The sequence below is a fragment of the Thamnophis elegans genome, chromosome 5 (genome assembly GCF_009769535.1).
Source record: "Thamnophis elegans isolate rThaEle1 chromosome 5, rThaEle1.pri, whole genome shotgun sequence".
In the NCBI taxonomy this organism is placed as follows: domain Eukaryota; kingdom Metazoa; phylum Chordata; class Lepidosauria; order Squamata; family Colubridae; genus Thamnophis; species Thamnophis elegans.
The window spans coordinates 14,072,413-14,098,216 of NC_045545.1; positions in this window are offsets into that span (position 1 = coordinate 14,072,413).

A 25,804-nucleotide genomic window follows, 5' to 3' on the forward strand; every position below is an offset into this window, starting at 1 on the left:
CATAAACGCGTCCACAACAACATGCCGACAAAACCGCGCCCACAAAAGCACGATTTAAGTTAAAGTAAGGGTTAGGTTTAGGGTTAGAGTTAGGTTTAGGTTCAGGGTTAGGTTCAGGGTTAGGTTCAGGGTTAGGTTAAGGGTTAGGTTAAGGGTTAGGTTCAGGGTTAGGTTCAGGGTTAGGTTCAGGGTTAGGGTTAGGGTTAGGATTAGGGTTAGGGTTAGGGTTAGGGTTAGGGTTATTAGGTTGTTATTACTTGTTTGTTGAAGGCACGCTTTTGTCGGCGCACTTCTGCGTTCATTCATTGATGAGATTTCGACCTCGTGGTTTTCTCGCCGCGGTTTCGTTGGCGCGCTTTTGTCGAGCACGCATTTGTCGGTGAACCGACTTCAGGAACATCAGAACCCAAGATGCTATGAGAAGGCAAGCAGCAGAACTCGTAAGTGAAGGGCCATCAGATATTTGAATTTGCAGACATTTTGTCACTTCATTTGTTTTCAGAATTAGCACTTAGCACTTAGACTTATATACTGCTTCATAGTGTTTTTACAGCCCTCTCTAAGGGGTTTACAGAGTCGTCTTATTGCTCCCAACAATCTGGGTCCTCATTTTACCCACCTCAGAAGGATGGAAGGCTGAGTCAACCTTGAGCCGGTGAGATTTGAACTGCTGAACTGCAGCTAGCAGTCAGCTGAAGTAGCCTGCAGTACTGCACTCTAACCACTGTGCCATCTTGGCTCTTAAATTGCTAACAATACATATGCTTTATTTCAAAAAGTTTGCTTGGATTTCTCCATTTCCTTTTTAAAATTGAGGGGGGTAGCCGCCACTGATTTTCACATAGACTATATAAGTAACACCCCAAACCAGCTCCCATCTGCATTTATTAGAAAAGTATGTCTGTGAAATTCCAAATAAAATGTTTCTTATTTGGCAAAAATAGGTTCTTTGTTTTCCGTAATAGACCTGCTAGAAAAAAGGCTACTTAATCATTTTATTTATTTACATAGCTGAGTATTTATTTTTATAACAATACCAGTCGTCAGATTTTTATTGCCCAGGTGTGGTTCATCATAGTGAGTCCATAAAACTTTATTTTAAGGAGAAGTAAATGTCTCGGGTCAGAAGGACCAGCCAAAACCATTGACCAAGGGGGAAATCCATTATGTATGAACCTGTTATGCTCACCCAAGGTCAAAGGCCATTACAGATATATTTTTAATGAAGAAGAAAGCTTGCTATCTCAGATCTCATGATTATGATTAAAATATTATATTATCTAAATGCTGAGAACATGAATTAAAATCGCTTGGGTTAGAGATAGCAATACATAACCTTTAATAATTAGGTTAGTTTCAGTCCTGTAGAAATTGGAAGATATCCTAAGGGAATAAAATTATTTATATGTCTCCATCTGTGGCCAAAGAAGATTCATTCCAGTTCAAGAATTCCCCAAGAAGTATTCTTAGCCTTAGATGCAAAATGTAAGTGAGGGACTGTAAGGAGACTTGTCCAATGGTAGAATGTGATGGCATGCAGTCCAAACTTGCAAGGTGACAGGATTATCTTAAGCCAATTTAGAGTCATTTTGGCAAAGGAGAGGACAGAAGAACTAAGGTGAGGTCTGCCCCTAGAGAATCTGTCCCGTTCATATTGGAGGCACCGTTTTAAGGCATTTCCAGGTTGAAAGGATTAGCCGGTGACATCAATGTTGCCTGCAGGGGTGGGCTTCAAAATTTTTAGCAACGGGTTTTCTGCCTAGTTGTTGGATGGCCTGGTTGGCCTCCTGCACCACGGTGGGGTGGTGGTAGTGATGCATTTTCACCCTCCCAGGCTCCGGAGGCTTTCCTTGAGCCTCCAGGAAGGCAAAAACTGCCTCTCCTGGGCTCAGGAGGCCCTTTCAAGACTGAAAACGGGACCATTTCCAGACTTCCAAAACTTCCGAGAGGCCCGTTTTTCATCCTCCCCAAGCCTCCGTGTGGCCCCTACACTGGCATCCAAAACAGGCCGCATGGGATTGGCAGGGTGGGGTGGGAGGGGTGGGCGAGGCCAGACAGGGGTGAGATTTGCGGGTTCGCTCAACTGGGCAGATTCTTAGTTTTGAAGATCGACAGAAGGACGAAACTGGAGCCGGACTGTCAGAACAAGCGGTTTATTCAAGGTAACTATTTACAGGCGATTCAGCACCTTCCCTGTTTGACAGCTATTTAAACGGAGCTGTCAAGCAGGGATAGCCAATGAGCGCGCCCCTAGCGGCTAGCAACAAGCCAAGCGGTGCCCTGATTGGCTAGGGCACGACGTCGCTTGTTGCTAGCCTCCAGGTCGTAAGTGGAGGACTTTCCGAGTCCTCAACACTTATCTAGAGGATCGCCTGAATGCATGCAAACCTGCAGCGGCCCACTGCTGGTTGCCTGGGGGATAGCAATAGGAATAGCTCTAAGACTTATAAACCACTTCACAGTGCTTTATAGCCCTCTCTACGTGGTTTACAGAGTCAGCATATTGCCCCCAACAATTTGGGTCCTCATTTTATCCACCTTGGAAGGATCGAAGGCTGAGTCAATCTTGGGCCACTCAGAATTGAAAAATGGGCCTTCCGAAGGTTCGGGAAGTTTGGGCTTGTTTCTGGCCTCCGGAGGGCCTAAGACCCTGGGGATGCTGTTTTTGCCCACTCAGAGGCTTGAGGAAAGCTTCCGGAGTCCGGGAAGGGCAAATAATCCCCCCTCCCCGCTGTGGTGCAGGAGGCGAACTAGGCCATGCCCACCATGGCCATACCCACCCAGCAACCAGGCAGAGAACCCCTTGCTAAAATTTTTGAAGCCCACCCCTGCTCCTGACTTTATGTTATTTGTCTCTGAATAACACGATGGACCAACTGACACCTGTTGGTTGAGAAAAGCAAAAGGTCTTTCCCAAAAGGTTGCTGATGAATGCGTGCTTGTACAAAGGAATGACACAGGGTACTGATGAAAGAAATGTCCTTCTGGGTTCGGCTCCAAGTGGGGACATGGAGGCTGCTTGGAAAGATGGTTTATTGTTGGACAGGGCCACATGGCTTGAGCCCTGTACAGAAAAGGTGATCACATGCTTCAATGTTGGTGGAGAAAAAGAGAAGGGCTGAGGGAGGGGCTTGCTAGGCTTTTTATAACCTGTTCAGTCCCACCTCTCTGTTTCCTGTTCCTGTGTAAGAAATGTATTCTGATTGGTTGTCAGACTCCCATGGGCCCATGCAGGGGCAACTCTCTAGGCTGTGTTTTGAATCCAGGTTTGGTTGAGTTCTCAGATGCCAGAAAGTGAGTTGGGTAAAGTGCCTTAATCCCATCCCCCTGGAGTTGAAGTGGAGAAGTCTTTATTATGTAAAGGGACTAGCTTGGCCTTCTTAATGGCCCATTGACAAAGTGGGGATGGGCAGGAAGCTACAGGCAGCTATTCTGTCTTTTAAAACATGTTTCTTTCTTTTCACATCCATTCTGCCTTTTCAATATTTCCTAGGTTATTTCATTTCCCTGGGAGAGGGCTGGGTGATAACTTCCTACAGTACCTCTTCATGTGTCCTCCTTTTGCAGCTACATATTTTGATATCTATAGGCCAATTCAGTGGTGGCACACTGAGGGCCACGCAATGTGGACTTTGTAATACTCGCAGTATGGTTTTTGTAGTACTGTACACTGGCCAACTAACATGGGTTTTCTTGTATTTTAAATTTGCCCTTTTCAAAATGTATGATTTTGTAATGATTTGCGTGGCAAGACATTCTCAACCCTTCCCATCGTTGAGCCTCAATACTTGCTTTTTGTGTGTGTGAAAGCTTGAGAACAGCTGAAAATGAAACTGTTATCTACAAAGTCTTGTCTTGCCACTCCTGGTTTCTAAAAGGGAGGCTTTTCTTGAAAGTTAAAGGAAGGTTTCTTGAAGGTTAACCTTATGGCAAATCATTAGTTGTAAATTTTGAAAAGGGCAAATTTAAAATACAAGAAAACCCATGGTAGTTGGCCAGTGTGTAACAGTACTACAAAAACCATATTGCAAGCATTACCAACTCCATGTTGTGTGGCCCTAAACCAGTGGTAGGTTTCAAAATTTTTTCGAACCTACTCTGTGGGTGTGGCCTCCTTTGTGGGAGTGGCTTGCCAGCCATGTGACCTGGTGGGAGTGGCTTACCGGCCATGTGTTTTCTCTCTCTCTCTCTCTCTCTCTCTCTCTCTCTCTCTCTGTGTGTGTGTGTGTGTGTGTGTGTGTCTGTCCCTTTTTCCTTTTTTTCTTTCATCTCAATTTTTCTTTCTTTTTTCTTTATCTCTTTCTTCCTTTCTTTCTCTTTCTCTTTCTCTCTCTGTGTGAGTCTGTGTGTGTGTGTGTGTGTGTGTCAGTGGTGAGTTTCAAAAATTTTTGGAACCTCTTCTGTAGGTGTGGCCTGCTTTCTGGTAGAGCCTCTTCTAACCGATTCGGTAGATTTGACGAACCGGTTCTACCGAACTGGTGCGAACTGGTAGGAACCCACCTCTGCCCTAAACATCCTAGAACAAAAGAGAAATAATTCTTGATCTTTCTCTCCTCCCGCCCAACCATCTAGGCCACCCAGAACAGTGGCTCTTGGCTTCGGCTTCGGCTGGGCCTGAAGTAGTGGCCCAGGCCTCATCTTTAGGTCTAGTATCACCACTGTCACTCAAAAAAGCCTGCCCTGCTCTTCTCCCCTAGGCACTGAGCTTTAGGGCATGGCAAAATTGCCCAGTAGTCTCCAGGATCTGCCATCCATTGCTTAGCTTCATATGGTGTTCTCTTTCTGTTGACAGGTCCCTGTGGCCTACCCGTGGTTGCACAAGGCCTTTGTTTTTGAAGCAGCTTTGGAAAATGCTCTTCTGCAGTTCTGCAGCCTCCAAAAAAACCACACAATAACATGCCCCATTCTTGCACAATTTTCAAAGGCTCTGGAGGCTGCACAAGGGCACAGTCCTCTTGTATGACTTCCAAGGCCGCATGAAAGCACACCCCATTCTCATGAGGCCTCTCTGCCGCCTCTGAAAATTGCGTGAGAACAGGATGTGCTTTCGAGAATAGTTATTGTCGGGTATTGTTGAAGGCTGGTGTGTCACCTTGGACAGGCGTGACGTAGGTTTGGCGTTATTATGCTAGCTATTCCAAATCAAAGAATCTTTCTAGATATGGATATTCCCTTTCCTTTATCTTCGCAAGGATATATCTAGCAGGTTGCAATAGGATTTTCGGGCGGGGGGGGGAGACTAATTGTTATATCTAATGCAGAAATTTCCGTGGCACGACATAACCGTGAATGTCATAAGCGCGCCAACAACACCGCGGCACTAAAACCGCGATGTCAAAAGCGCGCCGACAACAGCGCACCGACAGAAGCGCGATTTAACTTAAGGTAAGGTTTAGGGTTAGGTTTAGGGTTAGGTTTAGGGTGGGTTTAGGGTAGGTTTAGCGTTAGGTTTAGGGTTAGGTTTAGGGTTATTTTTAGGGTTATGTTACAGCGCGCTTCTGTCGGCGCGCTGTTGTCGGCGCGCTGTTGTCGCGCGGTTTTGACGGTGCGGTTTTGTCACCGCGCTTTAGTCACACGCGCTTTAGTCACACGCGCTTTAGTCTACCGCGGTTTTGTGGTGGAACCGAAATTTCTACTAAATTGTATTAATGGTTATTAATCGTGACAGCTAAATGGGACCTCCATGATCAGGAGTAGTGTATTTTTGAATAACATATGCTAGAGACAAATTGCACATCCCTCTTGTACGCTGTGTATGAGCTTTTCAGAAAAATATTAATATGTTAGAAGAATGCCCGCACTGATACATTTTTGATCTGACTCAGAAAGGTATTTCTCATGTTCTTATCCCAAAGGATCGTTCGTTTTGCTTTTGCGGATTTGAAAACAAATCTGCTAAAGCAAATCTTCTTTGTACTGGAAAAGATTGATACACAAAAGACCAGAACATCATTCTCAGTGAGATGCCCTGTTTATATACAAAGCATATTCATATCAAAATGATATTGTATTTTGAGTTTGGTCTGGAGCATTGGGAAGCGGGGGGGCAATGCTGAACCACAACTAGTTTATGATGTATCTCCCTTTAACTCAGTTTCTACTTCAGAAAGAAAACACGTTTAAGCTGCATCAATACACACATTCATTATAATTAATAGATTATTTGTCCTCTCACTCTCTCTGTTTGTCCTTGGGATAATCCTAAATCTGTGCATAAAGCTCAGAGATCGTGTTGCTCATTAAAAAAAAAAAGAATAATCAGTCAAGCTAGAGTTCTTTGGGAAGGTGTTGAACATTTTGGCCAGTGCAGATGGTAAAGATATGTTTAATAAAGAGAGAGGATTAGCAGGAGCAGAAATAAGCTACAGAGTAAGGAGCCATTTCATTTTATACAGACCTCCATGACATTTCAGGTTGATTAAAACTGTATCAAAGCAGCTTTGGTTGGACAACTTGTCCTAACAGTCACCTCTATTTAGCTTGCCAACCATGTTATTTTTGTGTATTATTTCATGGCATTTGAACAACTCATTGGCAAACTCTTCTCGCCTAAGTCGATTAAAACAAATTTATATATGCATAAGCCCACAGGAGGCTACTGGATCCTCCTAATATGTTTAAAATTAAGTAATTGATAGCTGTCATTGAGGTTCAAAAAGGAAATCAATATAGGTCACCTCAAAAATATATGCATTTTTAAAAGGCAACTGTCACAATATTTACTTCTAGCATATAAGGTTACTCTTCATATTCAAATCCGGAACAATAATAAATTAAGGACTTTGGCTTAATGTATAAACAATTCTGTACCCATTTTTTTTTTAAATGGGAAGATTCGCCTGCTTTGATTAGGACTAAGAAATAAAAAGGAAAATAGAACTAGCAAAGACTGCTATGTAGATTGAATTGTCTCTTCCCAAGGTTTTATCAAGGAGACCGAGGGAATTAAATCTAACAGTAGGATACAGTTTATGATTGGTTTTGATCCCTCTCTTTCCCCCCTTCCTTTGACAATTTTTTAAGTTGCGGCTTTGCTCTTGAAATAAATGGAACTTGTGGCTGTTTATAGTTGTGAGTGAAATCGCACCCTCCTACTGGCTGATGTAATTTGGATCTATAGCCCATCTTGTCTACAAAGAAAAGGATACTTAGGGATTTTAAAAAATACAGACCGCAGGAAAAAAAATCAACTACATGTAATTTGAATCCTTTAAAATGCTCATTACAAGCATCATCTGTCTCAGCCCAACCCACCTCACAGGATTGTCGTTAAGCGGAAAATGGGGAGTATTGTGTATGTAGGCTGCCTTGAGGGATTTATAAAAAAATGTAGGGTAAAAACAAACAAATGAATTCAGGGTATGGTGATGTTAATATGGATATTATGGAACAGTTCAAACAACGAAACTAACAAGATATTCCTTGATGCACTTCCTGAAAATTAACCCAAGGGGTCTTTAATTGCAAGGCCAGAATGGGGCGGGAGCTGCTCCTTGGCTTGCAAAGAGAAAGCCTTTAGGGCAAATAATGAGGATATTGTATTAGAACTTGGGCAGGAAGCTAGCAAAAGAGGAAGGGCTTTAAAGGAGAAAATCAGTCTTGCAAACTGAATCTGCACAACAATTGGTTCTTAGTGGTTCTTTTCATAGCAATAGGTTATGATTGGGATGCGGTGCTGCATCATTACAGAAGCAGCCTTTTCAGACATTATTTATTTATTTATTTATTTGCAACTCTTTTAAAAAGCCCATTGAGGACACAGTGCAGCGTCGTTACAGAAGCAACCTTTTCAGACTTACTTACTTCCTTCCTTCCTTCCTTCCTTCCTTCCTTCCTTCCTTCCTTCCTTCCTTCCTTTGCAACTCTTTTAAAAAGCCCATTGAGACCACATGTCCTGTGGGACCAGAAGTGGGTTCCTACCAGTTTGCACCTATTCGGTAGAACCGGTTCGTCAAATCTACCGAACCGGTTAGAAGATGTTCCACCAGTGGACCCAGAAAGCAGGCCAAACCTACAGAAGAGGTTCCAAATTTTTTTGAAACCCACCACTGGTCCTTGGATATGATTATTCTATACTATCATGCTCATATTTATAAAACTCAGTGCCTCTGAAAGGTAAGGATGACTACTGCGTTTGTGGTGCAATCAGAACATTGCGTGTGTTGAAGTTGTTTTAACACAAACCAAAAATGCCTTTTAAAAAACAAGTTTACATCATATTCTTATGCATGCCAGTGCTAAGGTGGTTCTGACAAGTGTCGTCGGCATCTTCATATCCGGTCACCTGGTCGGCAAGCCACTCCCATCTGGTCACATGGGCAGCAAGCCACTCCCACAAAGGAGGCCACACCCACAGAGTAGGTTCAAACAACTTTTGAAACCCACCACTGTGTGGGACCCAAAAATACAAACTGTAAAACGGTTAAAGTAGTATTTAGCATTAAATTACTGTGGTGGCACAGTGGTTAGAATGCAGTATTGCTGGTTAACTCTGCTCACATTGCCATTGTTCAATTCCTTCCGATCCTGACCGGTTCAAGGTTGATTCAGCCTTCCATCCTTATGAAGTCAGTACCATGAGGACCCAGATTGTTGGGGGCAATATGCTGTCTCTGTAAACAGTTTAAAGAGAACTGTACAGCACTGTGAAAGGACTCAGTGGCTAAGATGCCGAGCTTGTTGATCAGAAAGGTTGGCAGTTCGGCGGTTCGAATCCCTAGCGCCACGTAATGGATTGAGCTCCCGTTACTTGTCCCAGCTTTTGCCAACCCAGCAGTTTGAAAGCATGTAAAAATGCAATTAAAAAAAATAGGAACTACCTTTGGGGGAAGATAACAGTGTTCCATGTGCCATTACAGTTTGGTCATGCCGGCCACATGACCACGGAGATGTCTTCAGACAGCGCTGGCTCTTCGGCTTTGAAACAGAGATGAGCACCGTCTCCTAGAGACGGGAACCAGGGGAGCCTTTACCTTTACCTTAAAGCACTGTGAAGCGGTATGTAAGTTTAAGTGCTATTAGGGATTAAGGTATTAAAAGATATATAATGTAGAATCAGGATTGCTGGCTGCTGAAAACATCTTCCTTGCTGGAGCATACAGAGTTGATCTGAGAGATCCAACTGAGTACAGTGTAGGCTAAACCATTAAATTGGTCATATGCTCCAATGTGGCAGACACTGCTGTGTTTAGCACTCCCTTTCACATTGTACTAACCTGATTGGTAGTTAAACTCACTGATGAAGCCCACCACGAAGAGGAGATGATTATCACTCTATGTATTTATTTTAATTTGTACCATTTAAATGGTTACATTTTTCTGTACAGGCTCCTGGGAGCCATCATCTGTTGCGTGTGCTTAGAATTCTATTAGAGAATGCAATATGAGCCTCACCCGAATTGCCATTCCCAGAAGCAAATCCTTTAAAAATCTGTAACAAAGATGCAATTATGCATACAACTATGTTGAAAAGTCATTTTTGAGACGGCTTTCGTTTGCCAGGGGTCAGGCAGCCAATAACTTTCAGTGCATCTTGGGCAGTGTAATCCAATCTTGGGCAAAATAGATTTCCAGAGGCTAGCTCTGTTCATTATTTTAAATGGATACATTTAAATTGTCAAGCAACCTATTAATCTGCATATATTGGGACAAAAACCAGGACAAGCATTTTCCATGGATTTTTTTTAAAAAAAAAATCTAGTGTGAAATGTTGAATATTGTCTAGGTAAGTATTGAACCAATCTAGACCACTTGAAGAAAAGAAGAGGATGATTGCTAGCAAGGTGAATAGATTCAGTTGTAGTAGGGCATTATTGGAACAGTTGAAGGACCAGATTAGAGACAGATCATCACGGACAATATCTATGTGGTCATTAAGAGTCAACAATGACTTAATGGTACATAATCAGTCAACGAATCATTGTTTTCCTACAGAAATACACCAATGGTTTTCAAGAGAACTTGGTCTCTTATAATAAAATGATTGATTCTTGAAAAACTGGATCTGAATCTGAAGATATCTGAATAATTTGGCAGCTTTGTGATGCCTCTATTCTTGACCCGGTCCACCCTGTTTTCAGGACATCTTCTTCATTTCTCAGTTTCTGCTAACCAATCAGTGTGAATTTGGTTCATACTGCTGGTATCATCTTCACACTCTTAAATGATCCCCATTCATAGTCAATGTACTGTTACTATGAAACATGAATGAACAGATTACTAGTGTAAGGTCCTGTTAACTATTGTGGGAAGAGAATGATGTATTAGAATGTCTTTGTCTTAATCACATGGTTCTTCTTCTTCTTCTTTTAAAATATGAATTAGTATACTGAACCAGTGGCTGACCCAAGAAGTAAGTTTTTGTAATTTTTTTTTTGAATCTCTGCAGTGGGAAAAGCCTACAGAAACGTCATATTTCTGTCTAGTGTAAGTTGAGGAAAATTCTGTCTAAGAGAAGAACTGCTTTGAGATGTAACTGGTGAGACTGACTGTTATTCTTACACACGGAAGCTTAAATATAGATATAAAATTAGCTTGATTGTATCTTTTGACTTCTTTTTTATATGGGATTGCCTTCTTTGATCTCTTCCTATCTCTCTGTATCAAGATAGTTAAAGTACTTTTTTGGTATTCAAATTTTACAGCTGGTATGAATCTATCTCTTCCCCAAATCCACCCACATGTGTTGGATATCCTTATTGGTCTAGAATGAACAGATAAAAATGGATATTGGTTGGATGCACAGAGATGAAGGCTATTAAGTGTCAAGAAAAAAAAAGGATAACCCCAATGTGTTTTGAGAGAACACTCTGCCAGATTCTGCTGCTGTTTGTCAAAAAACAAAAAATGCAACCATTCTGTCTTTTTCTTCTTCAAAGAAGGAAGGGTGTGTTCTAAATAGAAATAATTGTGTCTAGACTTACCCTCTGTAAATTCTGAGAATATTGGAGGCCACTTATTTTATAAAATCTTCATCTGGAAACAACCCCATCTCCCGGAAAGCTGTGCATCACAGTGTTACTGTCAGTATTAGCACTTAGCAATAGCACTTAGACTTCTATACCGCTTCATAGTGCTTTACAGCATTCTCTAAGCCAGTGGTAGTCAACCTGGTCCCTACTGCCAGAGGTGGGTTCCTACCAGTTTGCACCTATTTGGTAGAACTGGTTCATCAAATCTACCGAACCGGTTAGAAGAGGTTCCACCAGTGTACCCGAAAAGCAGGCCACACCTACAGAAGAGGTTCCAAAAATTTTTGAAATCCACCACTGGTCCTTGGATATGATTATTCTACACTGTCATGCTCATATTTATAAAACTCAGTGCCTCTGTGAAAGGTAAGGATGACTACTGCATTTGTGGTGCAATCAGAACACTGTGTGTGTTGAAGTTGTTTTAACACAAACCAAAGATGCCTTTTAAAAAACAAGTTTACATAGCAGTAGACTTATATACCGCTTCATAGGGCTTTCAGCCCTCTCTAAGCGGTTTACAGAGAGTCAGCATATTGCCCCCAACAATCTGGGTCCTCATTTTACCCACCTCGGAAGGATGGAAGGCTGAGTCAACCCTGAGCCGGTGAGATTTGAACCGCTGAACTGCTGATCTAGCAGTAGCCTGCAGTGCTGCATTTAACCACTGTGCCACCTTGGCTCTTACATCATATTCTTATGCATGCCAGTGCTGTATGTGAGGTAATTTAAGGTGGTTCTGACAATTGTCGTCGGCATCTTCATATCCGGTCACATGGGCAGCAAGCTACTCCCATCCGGTCACATGGGTGGCAAGCCACTCCCACAAAGGAGGCCACACCCACAGAGTAGGTTCAAACAATTTTTGAAACCCACCATTGCCTACTGCCCACTAGTGGGCATTCCAGCTTTCATGGTGGGCGGTAAGGGTTTGCTGTAACTCTGCTTTATAAATTTCATAAAGTAAAGTTACTTCCCTACTTTATAAATCACCATTACTGTGGAACCGGTGGGCGGTTAGAAAATTTTACTACTAATAGAGATACAAAAGTGGGCATAAAAAGGTTGACTACCCCTCTCTAAGCGGTTTACAGTGTCAGAATATTGCCCCCAACAATCTGGGTCCTCATTTTACCAACCTTGGAAGGATGGAAGGCCTAAGTCAACCATGACCTGGTGAAAATCAAACTGCTGGCAGTCGGCACAATTAGCCTGCAATACTTCAAACCACTGTGCACTTATGGCTTCCATACAATATTTGACTATGGAACCCAGGAGAGACAGGACTGGTAATCTTGCAAATATATTCTCTACTTTTTAGATAAATTGCAACCTATCTTTACACGGGCTGCTACAGGAGAAGACATGGTGGAGCTGATGGATGAGATGGGGGATGAGTTAGTGTGGCAAGGAACAGGAAGGAATTTTAGTTAAGCTTCCTGTGGAGATGCTGCTAAAGCTGCTTTTCCTGTAAGGAGACTACTCTGTTGCTAATCTACTCTCCAACCTCTGTGAATAGCAACATTTAGGAAGAATGACTGTTTATTCAGAATATTTTAAAACCTATCATGAAGGAATGGTTTTCTGTTAAGATTATTTGTTTTGGATTGTTAGGTTTGGCAAAAAACTTACAAACATGACTTGGCTAGATTAAAATGTTTACCGGAGACAAGAATGGAGCACTATACAGCAGTTGATTAGCTACTGTGATTAAGACAATGTGAATGTGGTTTTTTTTTTCTTTTAACCATGAGGTTCAAACACGTGGCTTCTTTTTGTCACCCTGTTTGAATGGAAAACATTTGGCCCAGCACTTGGTGGCCTTGAAACAAGCCAGTAGTTTTATGAATACATAATAGGTATTTGTGACACCGCAACACCTGCATTTCAACCAGTGAGAGAATAGAACAGGATGGAGTTGAATGAATGTTTATTTTATTTATATGCCGCCCTTTCCCCCCGAAGGGGACTCAGGGCGGCTCACAACTCAAACCAGGGAAGGGGGATACAAACAAAAAATTAAAACGACACAAAACAATACATAATTTAAAACACACAACAGTCATACCATTCGAGACGGGGGCAACTCCATCCTGTTCTATTCTCTCACTGGTTGAAATGCAGGTGTTCCGGTGTCACAAATACCTTTTATGTATTCATAAAACTACTGGCTTGTTTCAAGGCCATCAAGTGCTGGGCCAAATGTTTGAAAACATCAAATTAAAAAGCTGAATTTCCCAGAATTACGGAATCCACATTTCCTGCTACACTGTAGAAACATTCATTAACGACCCACAGATCAGATGCAGAATCAATCCCATCTTTCTCTGAAATGTAAAAGTTTGAGAGTTTGTGTTGTCCCTGGGATGTAAGCTGAAAGTTGTTTGTGGTTGTGTATGCAGTGCCATGAATACAAAGCCACCAATGAACTCACATGGAAAACACATACATTTTTCAAAAGACAAGTAATTGACATTCCCAGCTTCTTGGATGATCTATTTCCTCCAGCATTTGAGATGAAGTTATAACATAGAGACAAATGAAATAATAATGTAGAATATAACAGGCTGCACAAGAAGTTGGATATAAATATTTTCTGTTTGGCAAATGTGAAAGAACTCTATATTACAAAACTTCCTGCTAGGCCACAAACACACATCTGTAATGGTTGTTTTCTACATAAGAAAATTGCCATTGTCATATTCCAAACTGTGTTTAAATTGTTTTATTATAAACTCTCTGTGGGTCTCTGCTTAACTGGGAAATCATTCACTCTAAATTTATCTTTTCTCTGCATGGCATTGACAACTTCTGGCACTGTCAGCTCTGTCTCTGTTAAGAAAAAAAATTCCCTATAGAAAAAGAGATGATACTCAGTTGATTTAACAATCTCCAGAGCACCTTTGGCAATCTCCACTCATATTAACTCTTTCTGGTACCTGTATAATTTTGAGGCTTGTGTTAAGATTTGTGGTTTGAATTTAATGAGGATCACCTGAAATTTTATCTGACCAAAATTTTTAAGTGGGGGTATAGTGAGCGCATTGAAAATTTACTTATATACCTAATGTTCATTATTGTTTTCCTCTCAATTAAGCAACAGTTAGAAGTTTGTATATTGTGCGTGTGATCATGTACTCAGGAACAAAACAGAGACCGAACCTCACTTTTAGTACTGATGATGTTACCTAGTTGGGTAATGAAATGTTTTAAAGAAAACAATCGAGCTCAGAGAGCACCAAAGACCCCACAGTTCAACCCGGAGCTACAAATATTCTCTTCTCTGGGTACTCATAGTCTCTGTACTATTGCCAAGAGCTTTGTTCTCTCAAGTTACATCCAATGTGTGCTACAGGTTGTTGTATGTAACATGATGTATGAATGACTCTTCCCAAAGGTTTGAAAAAGCTGGGATACAGAGAGTCTGTGGCCTTCAGGATTTCTGCATGCACAGGAGATTTATTAATCGCAGCATAATATGCTTTCTACAGTGGCACATTAGACAATCCACCCAACATTCTGGAACAACTTATTAGAAAATATGGCAAGCTAATACGAATTAATTAGAAGAATGCAAAAGCTCCTGGCAGCTGTAATATTTTGGGTGCTGAGCAAAGTTTTTATGGTTTACATATTTTGGCTACTTCTTTTCTTATGTTTATATTGTTCTGTCTTAATTAGTCCAGGAGCCCAGAAACTGCTGTGTCTAAGTGGTTATTCCAATCAACCGCATGTCATAAGTAAAGGAGCTTTATCCTTGTTGGGTTTTCATGAACTGTAATGTGCTCCGAAGATTGATATTATATTAATTGCATAAAAAAGGATCAACTCTCCCAAATCTTTGTTATTTAGGTTAAATATAGGATGGAATACAGAAAGAGGAGAGGGATTAATGGATTTAATTATGAGCATGTGATTACACTACCCTTGATTTCCCATTTCACACCTTATGGTTGGCAATACAGAAATCTAAAAGGTAGCTTTATGGTCCCGTTTAGCTGACCTTGTTACCCACCTAATCTGCCATCTGGAATAGTTGGGTGGTCATGTTTTATGAGCTTTCTTGGCAATAGTATGGAAATGATTTGCCACTGTCCTCTGGATAAAAACATTTTTTTAAATTTATAGACTATTTGACAGCCCCTGGGATTTCTTGGTGGTCTCACATACAAATGCTAATTAGAGGATTAGGGAAATGCTGCATATATAGTATTTATTTTTTATTTGACTATTTCATTAGATGTAATGTGTTACATGTTAACTGTAGGGATGACAACTTACTAAGATCACATCATATTGTACTATTCATATCTATTTGTATATTTGAATTAGCTTTTATATATTGATTCTATTCTATTCTATTCTATTCTATTCTATTCTATTCTATTCTATTCTATTCTATTCCATCCATTCCACTCCACTTCATTCCATTCCATTCAATTCCATTCCATTCATGTAATGCATCTGTATTTTTGATGTTTGGTCAGCCAAGTGGGCTTTAATATTGTACATACTTACATGTATTAAAGTTCCATCTTTAATGAATCTAATAAAAGCAAACAATATCTTCCTATATAAGGGCAAAGTAGACACAAGCAACTCTGCTTCCTGCTCTAAGCAGTCTTATTAATATAACTGAAGAGCTGGACTCCAAAGTTACAATCTAATTGTTTATGGTGGGCAGTCTGTGAGTTGGAACCCTACATATGTGAATAAACAAAGGGTGCTAGACTTTTTCTATATCGACTGTTTATAGAGGTTTATCGTGCAAGGTATAGAGAGAGAAGAAACTATTGGAGGTATAGGATACAGTAGCCCAGTGGTGGGATTCAAATAATTTACCAACCAGTTCTCTGCCCTAATGACCAGCTGGGTAGGTGGGGCTCGGTGGTCATGTGGGCATGGCCAAGTCAATGTCACTCAGTCGATGGACACTTCGCCTTAGTTGTTACAATGGTAATAAGGGTTAACTGGAGAGGCAGTTTCTGTAAGCAGGGCAATAAAGATTAGGCTAGAAACAACACCAGAATGTTTCCTTCCTTCCTTCCTTCCTTCCTTCCTTCCTTCCTTACTTACTTACTTACTTACTTACTTACTTACTTACTTACTTACTTACAGGATTAGCCCTGTAAAGTTGGAAGAAAACAAAATGAGATTTCTTCCAACAACCGGTTCTCCGAACTGCTTAGAAAGTTACCAACCGGTTCTCCCGAATAGGTGCGAACTGGCTGAATCCCACCACTGCAGTAGCCCTTCATTTAGCAACTACCTCACCTAGAAACTGTTTACAATTGCAATAAGTGATTTTTAAAAAAGTAACTTTATGATCAATCATGGCATTTACAACTTCCACAGCTCTGTAAAGCAAAGTAAGGCTGAAGTAACATCAAAAACACAGTTGTGGTTTCACTTTCTGACCATTTTGCTTAACAACCAAGTTTCTGGCCCCAATTCTGGTTGCGAGACAAGGACTACTGTATTCAAATACAAACATGGCATAGAGCCACAGATTTTTCTCTTCACTAGACAGGATTTAATTTTCTAAGACAATGCCCCCCCCCCAACCTTTTGGGCACCAGGGACCGGTTCCATGGAGAGAGGTTTTTCCATGGACCTGGTGGGGGGCATGTTTTTGTGTGCTGCCTACATCCCAAAGATGGAGCTTCGCTTGTTTGCCCGGACTGGTTACTGGCATGCTGTGGCCCGGTGCCGGTCCACGCACCGGGGGTTGGGAATCCCTGTTCTAAGATACAAACCAATATTCACCTACAAGGGATCTGTATCAAAGTAAACACAAGATTTTGCTATAAACTAGTTTGTGCCCTGAGAGAATCACTTTGCCAGTGGCACAACTCTTAGGATGATTTAAGTCCTTTTCATTCTTTATAAGTCTTAGTTGTAGGATGTGAAGAAGGAGAGCATATACAGTGTATGATGGTAACGTCTATGATCAAATATAACACCCATTCCTCTTGTTGCTCAGGACAGTCTTTCAAAGTGGGAAGTCTCTTCTATCCGTAGAGGCTTGTGGTCTTTTGTAGCTCACATAAAAGGGGCTTGTCTTAAAAGACCTCTTGATCAGACATTCATTTTGAAACTTAGATGGCTGCTGAGAATGGAGACTGAAAGATGGGAGGATAGTAGTGCAGTCATTATGCCATATAGCTTCAAGAGTGGTTCCACCACAAATGCGCGAACAACAAAAGCGCGCCTGACTAAACCGCGGTGACAAAACCACGCCCACAAAACCACGTGACGAATGAGCAACGAATTAGCCCTAAAGCGCGCCGACAAAAGTGCTCCGACAGAAGCGCGCTGTAACGTAATCCTAACCCTAACCCTAACCCTAACCCTAACCCTAACCCTAACCCTAACCCTAACCCTAACCCTAACCCTAACCCTAACCCTAACCCTAACCCTAACCCTAACCCTAACCCTAACCCTAAAACTAACCTAAAACTAACCCTAACCCTAACCCTAACCCTAACCCTAACCCTAACCCTAACCCTAACCCTAAACCTTACCTTAACTTAAATCGCGCTTCTGTCGGCGCGCTGTTGTCGGCGCGCTGTTGTCGGCGCGCTGTTGTCGGCGCGCTGTTGTCGGCGCGCTTTTGACGTTCGCGCTTTTGTCGGGTCATGTCAAGGGTTGCATAAAGAAGTATCTTAGTTGATTAGAACGTTTCTAAGAGCTGGTAAGTTCTACACTGAGGAACATTCCTTTTCATAGATGAATTATTTGCTCATTGTGAAAAGGTTTTTAAAGAGCACTTAGAAGGAAAACCTTCAACAGGAGCTTCATCCAAAGGGAGCCACCATTTGCCCAACATCTACTGTTGTATTGGAACTCTCAGGCCTATCCAGTTCCATGTTGTTCTGTAACACAATCATTCTAAAGGCCAATTGTCAACCTCTGTTTCGCTACTTGCTTTCGGCTGCCATTGAAACGGGGAGGGGGAGGCATGGTATTTGGGAAGGGAAGTTTTAAGTACAGGAGAGATTGTGAAAAGGGAGTTTTGTTCTCACCATCTACTGCACATGCTGGAGATAGTGATGGGAGCCGCCAAGGCCAACTGTTCTGCATACCAACCTGATGATATTTTTTGAAGATGGAACTCACATGACACCTGAAGGATTTGCAGATTGGACTAGGGATGGGGTTACCAGGGGGAGGGGCTTGGGTCACATATTGGTATCTATGATTTCGCACGCTTTTGCCTCAGATCTTGCTTTGCTTAGCTGCTACCTTTTCATAACCAGTAAAAGTACTCTTAATTCTGCGAAATGGAGTTAAGTGATTCCTTTCTTGGTTGCTGAGGGAGGCTGGTGAAAATGGTAAGATGAGCCCATGTGACAACTTTATTACTGGTTCTCACTTCCTAATATCCTCTTAAATTATCCTCACTTACTTTTTCCATGTCTTATAACTCAGGATACGACACTCTAAAATGACATTAAAGCTCAAGTTAGCTGGAATTTCTCAGAAGCTCTGTTTGATGTCTGTGAAATAAGAGCTAAATCTTCCCATTTGAATTCCTGTACAAACAATGGCCATTTATAGTGAGAGTGGTCAACCTTTAATGGACACCCATGGACTTTATGGTTGCATCTAACTTCTCCCAGCTTAAAGCAACTTCTATCCTTTTAATAGTTAAATTAAACACTCTTATTAGGGGAGGAAGACCAAGGGCAAGGTGGAGATTCTTGAAGCAGCACCAAATTATTGCATTGGTTGATTTGAAAACCAATAACAGAGAAAAATATAATAAAGTGAAAGGTGTAGCAACAGAAACCAGCAATACCATGCCCTTGGACAACTATAAGAAGATGTGGTGAATGACGCACTGTGATTGCTGGAAATAAGTTTGTGAGCAAAAGGAGAAGCCTAAAAATCCTGTACCAAGAAATTCTGAATTCTCTGACTTCTATAAATCATGAGCCTCAAACTAGTATGCATTATTGTTGTTATATTGCATATTCAGTTACGCAAATATTGTTTTTGCAGAATGGGTTATGTTTCTGAGTATTCTGGGATTTTACGAGGAGCAATGGAGGTCACTGAATTACTGTTTGGCTATGTCTAAGCTACTGAAAACTTTATTTAGACTTCTGCCAAACCTAAATACCTGATCTGAACTCAATGACACTATCTCTAAGTAAATACGTGATTATATGAGAAGATTGTTTTCTCTTATGAATGCAACCTTGTGTTTCATTTTGATTTGTTGTTTGCTTCTAATGGCCTGGTTTCTGAGAATGAGAAGCACAGCACACCACATTATGTTTCTTAAAACTTTTCTACACCTACAATGTGTGATGTCAAATCGTCCCCTTCTGCCAATGATGCGAGGTCAGGCACTAATACCTGGCTCTGTAGGAGACCGAGACCTACCTGCTCTCATGCTTGTAGTCTAATAAGTTGCACCATAGGAGGTTCATATTGTTGGATCTGGGGAGGCCCAGCATCTTACCAGTGTGAAAATGTCTGGCACAGAGCTGTCATGGCTACAGCTGCCTGCCTACTGTCCCTGTTAGCAAATTTATAACTTTTAATTGTTATTTTTAAATTGTTCTCCTTTATGCACAATGAGAAATTTGCATTACTTTCATTTGAATGTCTCTACCCTATCTACCTACCTACTAATCATCTTGGCATTGCCTAGCCAAAGGTATAAAAGAAGAAAGCTTTGCTGATTGCATATAGTACGTTCCTCCCTTTTCGTGGGCTTCTATCACTGAACAACAGTGTTTACAATTGCCCCATGGTGACGTCTGTGTATAGCTCCCTCTGAATTGGCAGCCAAGGGGTCTCAGCTAGTCCAGCTGTGGCTAATATAAGAAGTCACAGGTGCAGTAATAACCAGCCAGCAGGAAGAGTTGAAGCATTGTGGATAGCTTTCTGTGGGGAAGATGTGCAGCCGTTGCTATGCTTTGTGTCAGGATGGCGGGCCATCAATTGGAGCAGCCTTCCAGTCAAAGACTCAGGTGCTGATGGCTGAATCAAGCAGGATTGCAGTTTTGGTCAATTGGAATGCATTTTAATGACTTGAACGTTCAATGACTCACCTCGTTTTTGTCTCTCTATAAGTGCCAGATCCTGGATGAGTTGACTATCTTATATAGATGATAGTAACTAGCACATTCTAGTTTAAAATAGTTAGATATTCAGTTACCTTTGGTTTGAACCTTATTCCATTCTCTTATTCAGTTATATGAGTTCAATGACATAAAAGTCCTTACTCACATGTTGTGGCCCAGCAGGAGCCGTTGGAGTTGCCACCAGACTCCGACAGCGAGGGGCCCTATGAGTCGGCCCTGGAGGATGTGGAGGACCCTGGACAGGGTTCCGACTCCGAGCAGGGCGCAGAGAGACTGGTTGACCACCAGGTGGCGCCTGAGCCTTGGATCAGTGGGGAGGAGACAAGAGAGAGTGATCCAGAAACCAACTGTGAGTGGTTCCGGGATGCATACCGTCGAAGGGCTACTCGGCGTCAAGAACAACTACCTAATTACAGGAGGTAATTATGCTAGCTGATGGTTATTAGGCTCCTCTCCAGACTATAAAAGAGACTGCTTGTGCCACGCTCTTCTTGCAGAAGTTAACACTTTGACTAAAGAGAAACGAACTTGGCAGGCTGGATTGCTGCCAGAGTTTGTTTGAAGTGCTGCCAAGCTTTGTCGGATTTGCTGCCAAGGTCTTTATCTGTTTGTTTACTTGGCTTTCAGCCACCGAGATTCTGGTCTTGTTATTAAAGGACACTTTCATTAAGCTTGTCTCAGCTGCCGTTACTGGACGGAGGAGGGGGTCAGAACACTCACATATACTGTATACTCTCTACATAACTTCTGGATGTCCACTATTTTCTAATCTGGGCCTCTATTATGATGTCTTATTTTAAAGCAGTGGTTTTGAAGATACAGTTTTTAAATTTCTAGGGAACCAGAGAGTCCTTCCTTAAATATTCTTACAATGGGAAATTTCCTAATTAGTAAGGTCCTCTACTTTTATATTTCCACTGTCACCCTTCTCTCTGCCCCCCAGTTCTGCTGTGCTATTTCATTATGGTAGGGATGTTGGAGGATTGAGTGAAGAAATTCTAGCAGCATAATCCAAGATGGATGCCATTCCAGCTTCCAGCTAAAGTAACAGGCACTGATATTGGGCAACAGCAATAACAGGACATGCTGGAGGAGAATAATCCCTGTAGTGACAATGGCAAAGGCATTATTTCATTATTTCCTACTAGTTTGCAAGTGTGAGAGTGTGCCCACACGCACTCGCTTCTCTCGTACACGCCCTGTCCACGCATGTGCTTGGCATTCTGTGCATGTGCTTTGACTTAAAATAAATAGGACAGCATAGGGCCGGTGTGGGTGAAGAGGCCCATCCACGATTTCCACTACTGTTTCTGTTGAATCAGTCTGAGAGAGCCGAGGTGGCGCAGTGGTTAAATGCAGCACTGCAGGCTACTTCAGCTGACTGCAGTTCAGCAGTTCGGCTGTTCAAATCTCACCGGCTCAAGGTTGACTCAGCCTTCCATCCTTCCGAGGTGGTAAAATGAGGACCCGGATTGTTGTTGGGGGCAATATGCTGACTCTGTAAACCGCTTAGAGAGGGCTGAAAGCCCTATGAAGCGGTATATAAGTCCAACTGCTATTGCTACTGCTAACTGGCTGAATACCACCTCTGCATTATTTCATATTACATGGGAAAAGTCAATAATAAACCACTTCTATATTAACGAGAAAACCACATGGGTAAACAAAATAAAGTAATAGATGATATAGGGATGGATGAAGGGCCCCTCAATTGGATGGTTTTCAACACGTTATATGGAAGTAGAGCTACTGATCAATTAGTATCAAGTACTAATAGTGTTAATGATGTGGCTTGATTAAAGCCTTCCAATCATCTAGTTTCTAATGAGGCCACGCAAGGAAAGAAACTGTGAAAAAATAGAGACAGAATTAAAGTGAGATCATGGAACATAAGGAGCATGAAAAGTTAGCACAGGGAAGGGTGGAATTAATCAAGTTCGCATTGACATTTCAGGCATCAGTAAATTGGATGTGGACTGGACACAGACATTTTTAATCAAAATATAGTCTTTAGTACTACTGTATATACTTTATTACAAGAGAAAGAATAGTATTGCTTTCACGGGAAGACTATTGTAAAGACAGCATTTGGGCAAATTGCAGCCCGTGATGAAATAATATCAATTAGACTCCATGGATAACACTTTAATATGATTATCCAAGTTTATGCTCAACCGCTGATGGAGAAGAAGAAGACACTGAAGAGTTTTATGGTCAAATTAAACTTAAAATCAATAGAACATCATAGCAAGGTGTGCTGCTTAGGGAGAACAGAATGTCAAGATTGGAAATATTGAGGAAAACAGTTGAACTGCATGGCCTAAGTAACTGAAATAAAGCAGAACTGATCAGTTTTGCCAATCGAATTATTATTATTTTTACATTGCTTACACTTCCTTCAAATGACCAAAATGATACCTTTATATATTGATATCACCAAATGGGATATAGAGATCAGAAATTTTGTATTTCTGGGTCTGATTGCTGCTTGAAACACAGTAAATATCATAATAAGAAAGTAATAAGATACTGTTAGCTAGCTCTGTAGCCTGCACAATATGCAACTCATAAAATGAAGCAAAACTAACCCTGCGGCTAATCTCCAGGTGCTTATTTCTATTTGTGAGCCCCCTCCTTTCCCCCAAACCACGTTGCTCGAAGATCTAGCTTAAAAGTTAAAAGGCAGAGTTCTTGGGGTTTTTTCTTTTCATATCCTGAGTTTTAAACCTTGAAACCAGTGGTGGGTTTCAAAAATTGTTCAAACCTACTCTGTGGGTGTGGCCTCCTTTGTGGGAGTGGCTTGCCGCCCATGTGACTGGATGGGAGTGGCTTGCAGTCCATGTGACTGGATATGAAGATGTTGGCGACACTTGTCAGAACCACCTTAAATTACCTCACACACAGCACTGGCATGCATAAAAATATGATGTAAACTTGTTTTTTTAAAAGGCATCTTTGGTTTGCGTTAAAACAACTTCAACACACGCAATGTTCTGATTGCACCACAAGCGCAGTAGTCATCCTTACCTTTCACAGAGGCACTGAGTTTTATAAATATGAGCATGATAGTGTAGAATAATCATATCCAAGGACCAGTGGTGGGTTTCAAAAAAAAAAATGGAACCTCTTCTGTAGGTGTGGCCTGCTTTCCGGATCCACTGGTGGAACCTCTTCTAACCGGTTCGGTAGATTTGACGAACTGGTTCTACCAAATAGGTGCAAACTGGTAGGAACCCACCTCTGCTTGAAATGTAACTTTTTCTGCAGCTACAGTTAACACCTGTACACAGGGACCTCATTTTTGGAAAACCTGTCTCCTCTGAAGTTAAGCTGAGATGAATTTGCATCTTCTTTAAGCTGAGACACAGGGAAGTCAATTGAAAGAAACAGTGTAATAGAACCTACCCATTTGCTGAACTGTGGGGTCTGATGCTGATAGTGTATATCAGCTGACAGATGTCTTGCTGAGCTTTGTCCTTGCTATTATGGCTTCAGAAAGTACCTGCAATAAGGTGGAGATGACTATCTAACGCATCTAGGAGAGATTAACTTAATCACCCCACATGGTGTTATATAACAGCAGCATTGAGCTGCTGGTCGGGACTGTTATGCTAGAAGCAAAAAGAGTTCAAATATATTGAAATATCAACTAGTATGCAATTGAGCCATTTAAACTTATCTCACCCCCAAATACTTGGTTTTGTATATTCTGATTTTATGAGATCTGTCTCTTCTTCTTCTTCTTTTTTTTTTTTTTTTTAAATATATTTTATTCATTTTTCACATTCCATTTGCAATCACTTATATACAGGGTATTTACTATAAGGAAAGAAAAAAAAGAAAAAGGGAATAAAACGAACAAATAAAAAGGAAACACAACTCATCATTCACAACCCCACCTGACCCTTCCATCCTCCATACACCCCATCTACCCCCTCCAACTTTCCTTTCTCCCTCTAACACTCCCCTCCTACTTCCCTTTCCCCTCAAACCTTCCTTCTCCCCTTACTCCCCGGACACCCTCCTTACATTCCCCTTACTCCTTCCTTACTCCTCCCTCTTCTTTCCCTCTACCTCCCTCCTTGGTGTATGCCTTTATTCGAGTGTTGTTTGATCTGATAAAAGTAAAATGAACCAAGGCAAAAAAAAAAAAAAAAAAAAAAAAGAACCACCGTATATAAATACATTCTTGTTCTTATTAAGACTATGTTAACACCCCCCCACCCCACCCCCCACAAATCCCCATCCCTAATCCTCCCGACTTCCCAGGGCCCACACCTGGCACTACCTTCTGTCTAAAATATCTTGTATACATATGGATTAAAAAATAAAAGTAATATATCGAAAGAAAAAAAAAACAGAGAAAAAAAAAGAGAGAAAAGAAAAGAGAAAAGAAAAAAAGAAAAAAAAAGAAAAAAAAATAAACCACTCTTTGTGTTGATCTCAGCCCCCCATCTTTATCTATGCTTAAATAGTATAAATCATTCTATCTATATTTTATTCTCGTCTCTTACTTCTTTGCTATTTACCCCAACCTTCTGTAGATTCTCCCGTTCCTCTTCCTAAACCTCATGATCCCTTCCGATAAAATTTAAGCAACGTGGTTCATGCCATATATTCAAATATAACTTTACAGACAAGTAATCAAACTTTCCCTTCTAGTAAAATTTAAACAGCGTAAATGATCTTTCTTAACCCCCTTTTCAAACAGTAATTCAAAATAATCTAGCCAAGCTTCCCCTTCTTAGTAAAATTAAGCAGCGTAGATCAAATATTACTTTACACAGGAATCAATTTCTATCTTAAGATAATTCCAACCGACTTCCTCTTCTAATAGGATTTAAATAACGTAGTTCATTCCACATGCATTTTACCCTCATCCCTTACTTGTCTGATATTTACCACTATCAAATTTATACTAGCATTTGTTTAAAATGTAACTCAGAGCGATTTCAACCAACTTTCCCTTCAAATAAAAGTTAAATAGCATGGATCATTCCACATATTCAAATAATACTTTCAGCAAGAGTCAGTTAACCTTCTATTTTAAAGTAGTCCCTTCTAACAAAGTTTAAACAACATAAATCATTCCGCATTCTTTTTACACTTATCTTAAGATAATCCCAACCGGCTTTCTGTTCTAATAAGCTTTAAACAACGTAAATTTTACCCTCATCCCTTGCTTGTCTGATGTTTACCACTATCAAATTTATGCTAACGTTAATTTAGAATCTAGCTCAAAGTAGTTTCACCCAGCTTTCCCTTCTGATAAAAATTAGTCCGCTTTTTCTACCGGAGAGAGGTCTCAAACCCCCATTCAGTCCTCAACTTTAGCAAGCATTTTGAAATGTCTAAATTCTCAATCTCTGTTTTTCTGCTTCTCCGAGGGAGGAGGGGCTACCCCCTCCATCTTGCAGCCACATGGCCGGCCGCTTGCCTTCCCCTTCCGCTTGTCTCTCCTCTCTTCCAAGCGCATCAGGAAGTCCCGCCTTCAGAGTCCTACAATAGAAATCTTGAGCCTCCGAAACAGAGTTAAGACGAAATCTTTGATTCTCAAATGTAACCGTGATACCGGCAGGGGCCTCCCATCTGTATCGAATCTGTTGACTCCTAAGCTCCTTAGTTAAAAAGGTGTAGTCCCTTCTTGCTTTCAGCATCTGAAAAGGAATATCTTTGAAAACAATCAGGTCCTGGCCGTCAACTCGGAGACTGTTATTATGAAACTTTTGCACAATC